This window comes from Dermacentor albipictus, unplaced genomic scaffold (assembly GCF_038994185.2).
Source record: "Dermacentor albipictus isolate Rhodes 1998 colony unplaced genomic scaffold, USDA_Dalb.pri_finalv2 scaffold_11, whole genome shotgun sequence".
Classification (NCBI taxonomy): Eukaryota; Metazoa; Arthropoda; class Arachnida; order Ixodida; family Ixodidae; genus Dermacentor; species Dermacentor albipictus.
This window is the reverse complement of record NW_027225565.1, coordinates 11,743,978-11,751,570: the sequence shown is the minus strand read 5'-3', so window position 1 is coordinate 11,751,570 and position 7,593 is coordinate 11,743,978. Positions and strand designations below refer to the sequence as shown.

The following is a 7,593-nucleotide window of genomic DNA, read 5'->3' as shown; positions in this document are numbered from 1 at the left end:
ACAAAAAGCAGCCACAACAGAAGGGGGTGGGGGGTGGTGTTCTCTTGTAGCCGCAACTTCAGCTGAATTTTACTTGGGATGCTGAGGCGTATAAATTTTTTCATGTTGTTGAATTGCTGTTATTCACTCATCCTTATTTGTTGTTACGATATCACTTTTGCTAGGGATATCAAATATACTTCATTTTCCTTCGACAACCGTCAACACATAAGGCTTTCTTTCGATATTGCATCTTGCGTGCCTTCACCATAAATAAAATATGGCCTGTGGTGTGGTATCGCATTTTATAGCAGACATGGTTACTGGCCGAATTACATAGAGAGGTTGTCACACTTGAGCTTTCCGAGCGTTTGCAGATGGATGCACAGATCTGCGGCTTCGGCTACTGCAGCGCCTTGTGCGGCAGAGGTAGCAGAATTTGATGCTGAAGACGCCAGCAGCAGTGCCATCTCTGTACCAGCCGAGGTGATTGGCGATTCTATGGATGCATGGGATGGCCTGAACCTGTTGTGTGCTGCCGTTGTGGTCCACGTAGCAGCCAGATCAGTGGTGAGCTTTATAAGAAACTCTGCACTAGTAGAAACACCCCACTACATTTCATCAGCAGAAAATTTTGAACTAAACCTTTCTTTGCCTCTTCCTGCAGTTTGGCATGAATCTATGGCTTCTTGCCTGACATATTCGTGGATGCATATGTGAAGCTTATATGTGCTCTGAATGGTAGCACCAGCTTACAGGATTATATATACTGTATGTTAACCAACAAGGTGTGCGAGGAAGTGGATGACTGTTCAGTGTAATAAAACATTATTTCATACATAACACATTAGCCCGTAATGTAGGCCTGTAGGCATATCTAAAGGACAGCAATTTTTTAATGAAAAAGCGCATTGTATTTAATGGCTTCCTTCAGGTACATTATTTTTTATTATTTAGCCATTCAGTGTGTGCGTATTATTGGCTAATTTTCCAGAATGAGTATGTGCCACTGTTACACAAGGAATATAAAAGCCTTAAATGTATTTACAATTAAGTGCCAACATACCATAAGAGATATAGAAATTGTTGCGTTTGTGGCACATAAAAGTAGCTGTTGCATGAGATTACACGTTGCATATGGATGAAAGTAAGCACAATTGGCAAGCAATGTCATTAGTTGTACAGCATTTACTAACCACTCCATTAAAGTTTTGCTTCATTAATACTCCAGCATTTGCATTTGGATCTGCATAATTCTTTCAGAGTCCTTGTTTTAAGGTTCTAATTTCTGTCGTATCTAAAAGTATGGAGTCGATTATACCGATAGTGATTTTAGTACCTTGCTCACTGCTGTAATTGTGAAGTAAATGTCAAAAGAATGAGAGTATCTTCTTAAGTACCTAGTCTTCTGGGTTGTGCTTTTGTGTAAACAGAAGCAATTGGCAGTCTTTGTAGAAGCTGAAAACAAATTGCAGTCATGTCAATGAAATGCGTCTGCTGCACATGAAAGCCATGGCTTTATGAATAGAATGCAGCGATATAGAAATGGTAGATCAGCTGTTGCACTGACAGTTTTGTACCCTAGTTATCCTTACAAGATTTGACACATAACAAACCTTTTGAGAACATGTGAAAGCCTATACCTTTTAATTGCTATCAAGTGTTAAAATTGTGAGAGCAGCACTTCCCTAATATAACATGAAATTTCTCTTAGGAAACTCAAACATCGGAGATGAGCAGCGCGACCACAAGCTATTCAGTGTTTGTTTGCTGCACTGAAGGCAACAACCTGTCAACGCAGATAACCCACCACGAGACACGCGACTGTGAAGTGCAACACATTCCGAACATTGCCAGCAAGCACAGTGGTCCAGACCATCGGACAAGCTATTTTGCTGGCCACGAAAGTGTTTCAAGGAGTACAAGCGCTCTTGAGTGTGTTTCCGGTCTTGACTGAGCGCAGACGTGACGTATCTAAAGAAGACCGACTGCTGCTGTTCCTGATGAAATTGAAACTTGGCATCAGCTATTCATCGCTGGCTACCCTGTTCAGCATTAGTGAAACATCAGCCTCACGGCATTTCAAAAGTGTCCTCAAAACCTTAGCATTTGCTACAAAGCAATGGATTTTTTGTCCTCCACTCAGAGAGAGAGAGAGAGAGTAAACGTTTATTGTTATAGAGGTTTGGTTATGGTGGGTGGAGCCCCTCCTCCAGGGCCCCCCTGGTTACAGCGGCTCGCCGGGCCTGGTCAAGGGTCGCCAGTTGGCTTCCCAATTTCACTTCCGCGAGTCGCACCTCCTACGACCAGTTACGTATGTAGAGTGTTGTCCAGCTGCGGCGAGGTGGCAGCCGCCGGACGTAACGCGCACTGGAATGTTATGTGTTCCAATGTCGGTGTTCCTTCGCACCACGGGCATGTGTTGCTGTATTTGTCTGGGTACATTTTGTGTAGCCTGTATAAATGTGGGAAAGTGTTTGTTTGCAGGCGGCGCCAGTCCCGTGCTTGCCTCCTGTCTAGGTCTGGGTGAGGAAGGGCTTTGGTTCGCCTACTTAGCCGTCATAATTCGAGGATTTCTCTTGGCGCACTGGGTGTCGAGGTGTTCTCTCGGGCGGTGTGGCCCGCGGCTCGGCCGGTCATACCTCGAACCAAGCGGTCCGCCCGTTCGTTCCCCGCTATCCCTGTGTCCGCGGGGCACCAGGTCACGCAATGATCCAGGGTGAGTTCCGTTCCTAGGATGCGAAGACGCAGCCCGGTAAAGCCCCCCCAAGAAAGAGGCGGCAGGCGTCCTGCGAGTCTGTCAGCACGTAGGCCAATCGGCTCTTAGCTTCCGCGGCGCGTATGGCCAGGGCTATGGCCACAGCTTCGGCCGTTGCAACCGATTTCGTGTGTAGGATGCTGCTACGGTTGTTCGTCCTTGGCTAGTCACGACTGCTGCAAATGTATTGAGGGTGGCTGTATTCTTGTGATACGAACTCGCGTCTGTAAAGTAAGTATCCGGATCGCTTCGCCGCCTTAGTAAGGTGGCTGCCCGCGCGCGTCTCCGTGCCGCATGATGGACTGGGTGCATGTGACGGGGAATTGGCACCACGTGGATTCGCTCTCGGATTTCAGATGGCAATAGGATTGTTTCGTCGCCGCAATATTGGGGTGTCAGCGGATAGTGAAGTCTTTGTAAAACCAAGCGTCCCTGAGGTGTCGTGTTTAGCCGTTCACGCTGCGCCATTAGGGTGGCCGCTGCATATTCCTCGAAAGTGTTCATCATTCCTAATTTGTTCAGTCGGATCGTACTTGTGCTTTCAGGCAGGCCGAGTGCTGCTTTACAGGCGATTCTTATGAGCTTATCCGCATGTTCGATGTCGTTTCGCCGCGTGGTTTGGAAAGGCAGAGCATACGTTAGACGACTAATGACGAAGGCGTTTACTAGTTGCATGGTGTCTGCTTCGGTTATGCCTTCTCGGCTGCGTGCAACTCTGCTAATAAGCCCAGTTACGCTCCGAATAGTGCGTCTGAGATTGGAGAGCGCTATGCTAACGCTGCCCGTTTCTTGAATGCGCATTCCCAGTACGCGCAGGTGGGATGCCCTCTTGAAGGGCTCTCCCTCCAAGGTGAGTTGCAGATCCGGAGCCCTGGTCGCTAGGGTATGTCTAGGTCTAATATGAATATACTCCGATTTCGCTGGCGCGCACCTCATGCCTGCTCGCCTCATATAGCTTTCAATGGTGTTGATGGCCTGTTGAAGCGTGTCCTGTCGGTTTCCGTAGGACCCTTTGCAGGCCCAGAGTGTAATGTCGTCTGCATATATGGCGCAGCCAAGGTCCCGGTTCTTCTGTAAGTCCAGGGCCATTCTACGTAAGCCGATGTTAAAAAGAAGTGGTGACAATATGGATCCTTGAGGAGTGCCCTTATCTGGTAGGCGATACAGGGCAGAACGTGCTGAACCCAGTCCTATTTTCGCGGAGCGGCTGCTCAGGAAGTCTTGAACGTAATGAAATACTCTTTCACCACACCCGATATCTAGTAGTCCGTCTAGTTTTGTAGTGTGTGAGGTGTTATCAAATGCCTTATGGACGTCGAGTGCTCGCAGGATTCTGTCCATACTGCCCGGAGGATGATCGAGCACCTCATCTATTATTACAAGAAAGACGTCCTGTGCACAGATTCTCCTGCGGAAACCGAACATGGATTCAGGGAAGAGTGAGTTTCCTTCGATGTGGGCTTCGAGTCGGGTTAGAATTACTCGTTCAAAGAGCTTGCCCATGCAAGACGTGAGCGATATGGGCCTAAGATGGTTCTGCTCACGCGGCTTGCCCGGTTTTGGTATAAGCACGATGTCTGCATCCTTCCATTCTCGCGGTAGTCTTTCGTCCGGTCGCCAGACCTGTTCATTGAAGAATTCGACTAAGTGCTGTAGGGCTACATCACTAAGGTTGCGCAGCATTGCGTTGGTGATTTGGTCGGGTCCAGGAGCCGTGTTCTTCTTGAAGGTTTGTACCGCTGCGTAGAGCTCTGAGAAGGTGATGGGGGCGTCCAAGCTCGAGTTATCCTGTCCTTGGTATTCTCTCATAACGTGTGAAGATGTCTGGGCAGCACCGGTGTAGGTGCGTTTTAGGTGCTCGAGTAGTTCTTGTTCTGAGGCCTTGTATTCTCCTAATAGCCGTCGCATGACGTGAGACGTCTCGGTGCACGTGCTAGTTGGGTCTAACACGCACCGAAGAATGGCCCAGGTCTTCTTGGTGCTGAGGGTGCCTCTGAGAGAGTAGCAGAAGCTGCGCCAATTTTGATTATTGAGCTCCTTTGCATAGGTGTTAGCTTCGTTTGCCAGCAGCATTCGGCGCCTAAGTTTGCGATTACGCCGCTGCCGCTTCCAGCGTTTGGTGAGGCTTCTGTGGGCCTCCCAGAGGTGGGCGAGATGGCTGTCTACTGCTGGTGCTTTCGTTGTGGTCTTGATCTCTCTGGTGGTGGCAGCATGGGCCTCCTTGAGGAAAGTTGTCCAACCTGCGGCCGTGGCTGGAAATGAGGAAGCAGCCTGCTGTTGTTTTCTATACCTTTTCCAATCAGTGAGCCTGGCCACCCCTAGGGGCTGTTGAACTTTAGCTGTTTTAACATTGACACACAATAGATAGTGATCACTACCTAGTGTTTCGTCTAGGTTACACCAGGTGACCCCCGTCTCATTGTTAAATGTAAGGTCCGGCGTGGTGTCCCGGGCAACACTTGTTTCCTATCCTTGTAGGAGTGCCTGGCTGCGTAATCAGCACAAGTTCGTGGGACTGAGTTTCTCGTAGTAGATTCAGCCCTTGGCGGTGTCGCGTTGATAACCCCATGCGGAGTGCCAAGCGTTAGTCTCCGAGAAAGATTAGTCGGTCTTTCGTTGAGAGCAAGGTAGATACATGACTTAAAATTAATGAAAAATCGGCCCTCTTATCCCTATGGGGGCTATTTATGTTGGTTATCATGCACTTGGGACGACCCTTCTTAACTGGCCAAATGGTGAGTGTTTGGTGGTGGATTTCTAGGCCAGGTGCTATGGCGACAGTGATTGTGAGGTCCTTGCGGGCCAATTTTGCCGCTTCAGGGTAGTTCAAATCGCTGTAAAAACGGTAGCCCCCAATAGGTATCCGCAGTTTCCCCACTTCCTGAAGACAAATAATGTCAGGTGGGATGAGCGCCGCCTTGATATATTGTGTAAGTGCAGCATGTTTGTTATCTAGTGAACGGCAGTTCCATTGCCAAATTACGAGATTCTCTTGGTAGGTAGGTGTGTAGTTTGCCAGAGTATGGGCTCTCGAAATGTTCTGTGTCTGTGGTTACGGTGACCTTTGGATGTCGGTTCTCCGGGCTAAGGCTGCTACGGCGTTTTTGTGTTTTTTTTTTACTCCTTTGAGCGAGTCGTCGACGTACCGCTTAAGATTGTGAATCTCTGCAAAAAATAATTGCATTTGTGCGCACATATTGTCTAGTTTCCCTTCCAGATGAGTGATGGGTGTAGGCATCTGTGCTATAGGCTGCATTTGTGATAGTGGTTTGGTCTGTGTTGGGTTTGTCTGTGTGTTGGACAGTTGTGCGGGTGCGTTTGTTTTATGGGTTCCTCCGTGCGTCGTCATGCTTGCATCATGCATCATGGGGGGGGCGCTTCGAAATAATTTCGACCACTTCGGGTTCTTTAACGCGCACTGGCATCCTATGGCACACGGGCGCCTTGCATTTCGCCTCCCTGAAAATGTGACCGTCGTCCTCTAGATCAGCGCAGTCAATCACCTTATGCGTGACGCACGCATAGTAGTCATTCACTCTATGCAATCACCCTATGATGTAGTCACGCACAGTAGTCAATCACCCTATGCGCATCAGGTAATGTCTCCAGATTAAGAGACATTACCTGATAATGCGTCACGACGTATTTACCAGCCACTTTCTGTCTGCACTTGCACACCTGTAGCATGTCATTTTGACGCTCATATAAGCAATTTCCCATGACTGCAGGCAGTGAAGCAACAGATCTGGTCATGAAATCGTTTATTTACAAGTGAGGAAAAAAATAGTGAAAACTTTACAACACACAAGGTTTCAGTGTTTTCCATTTCTTCTCACTGCCCTGCTGATTGACACCTTTAAGCAAAAAGTGAATCCTTGTGAGGCAATAAAAACGTGTAACTGAGGCTGTCAGGGTAGCAGAATGGTCCAGGCAACCAATTTTTGGCATATCACGAATTGACTGCAATATTTCGGCCACAGTTTTGGCATGCAAGCGTATTACCCTGAATGAACGAGTGAGTTTCTTTTCAAGGGCATTTACCACCTTATAGGACGATTCTGGGGGATATAAAATCCCCCAAGGTCCTGCTCTTTGGATGCCTCTGATGGAAGTTCTCTGGGAATATTGCCTTTATCACTAAGACATGCTGCTTTGCAGTCTTCACAATGTGTGGGCAAAACACGCCTTCTCGCCACATAACCTGCAATGTAATAAACTTTAAGCCGTGCGTCGCTGCGGTGCTGTACATAACTTTGGTGGTCCACAGCCACTTGCACGGCATCTGTTGGCACAGCCTTCACGCTGTCTTCACTGTGGCTTTCTTGTTCAGCCAGCACCTCTTCAACAGATAGCAACAACTCCGGGACATCCGACAACACATTGCCATCCTTGGGGCTCCTTGTGAGGCTCTAGAAGCTAAGACACCTGGATGTGCACAAGCAACATTTGTTACATAAGCGTGCCGAACCTCTGCAAAACATAGGTACTATTTACCAAGCTTGCACGTATACATACCTTATGACTATAATGAATTGAGCTGGGGTAGGATGATTGTTTGCCCCACTCGCTTGTCTCACAACGCCAAAACATTGCTCTAGGCGGTCTTGGCTCAGTTTCGAAGTCATCATGTACATGAAGTCAGCATTTTCGGTAAGGTACTTTAGAAGGTGTTTTGTTGAGTGGATGGTCATCCTCAGCCCCTCAGAAGTACTGTTACTAAGAAAGCCGAGCCCATTGGAGTGAGCCTCCCATTCATCAAGAAACGGAAGAGTTTCATCAAGGGTGGCCTCTTTCTTGCTGCCCCCGTCTGAAATACCATAGAGAACAATCATGCACCATTTTGAGAGAAAAACTAT

The 7,593-nt window shown here is 48.0% G+C and overlaps 1 long non-coding RNA gene across 1 annotated transcript; it reads left to right on the top strand.

Moving 5' to 3' along the window:
• The first annotated feature begins 361 nt into the window (after positions 1-361).
• Positions 362-2,159, top strand: LOC139051333 (uncharacterized). Its single transcript, XR_011509338.1, has 2 exons — positions 362-549; positions 1,694-2,159. It is a non-coding gene; the product is annotated as an uncharacterized lncRNA (long non-coding RNA).
• Positions 2,160-7,593: the final 5,434 nt, after the last annotated feature.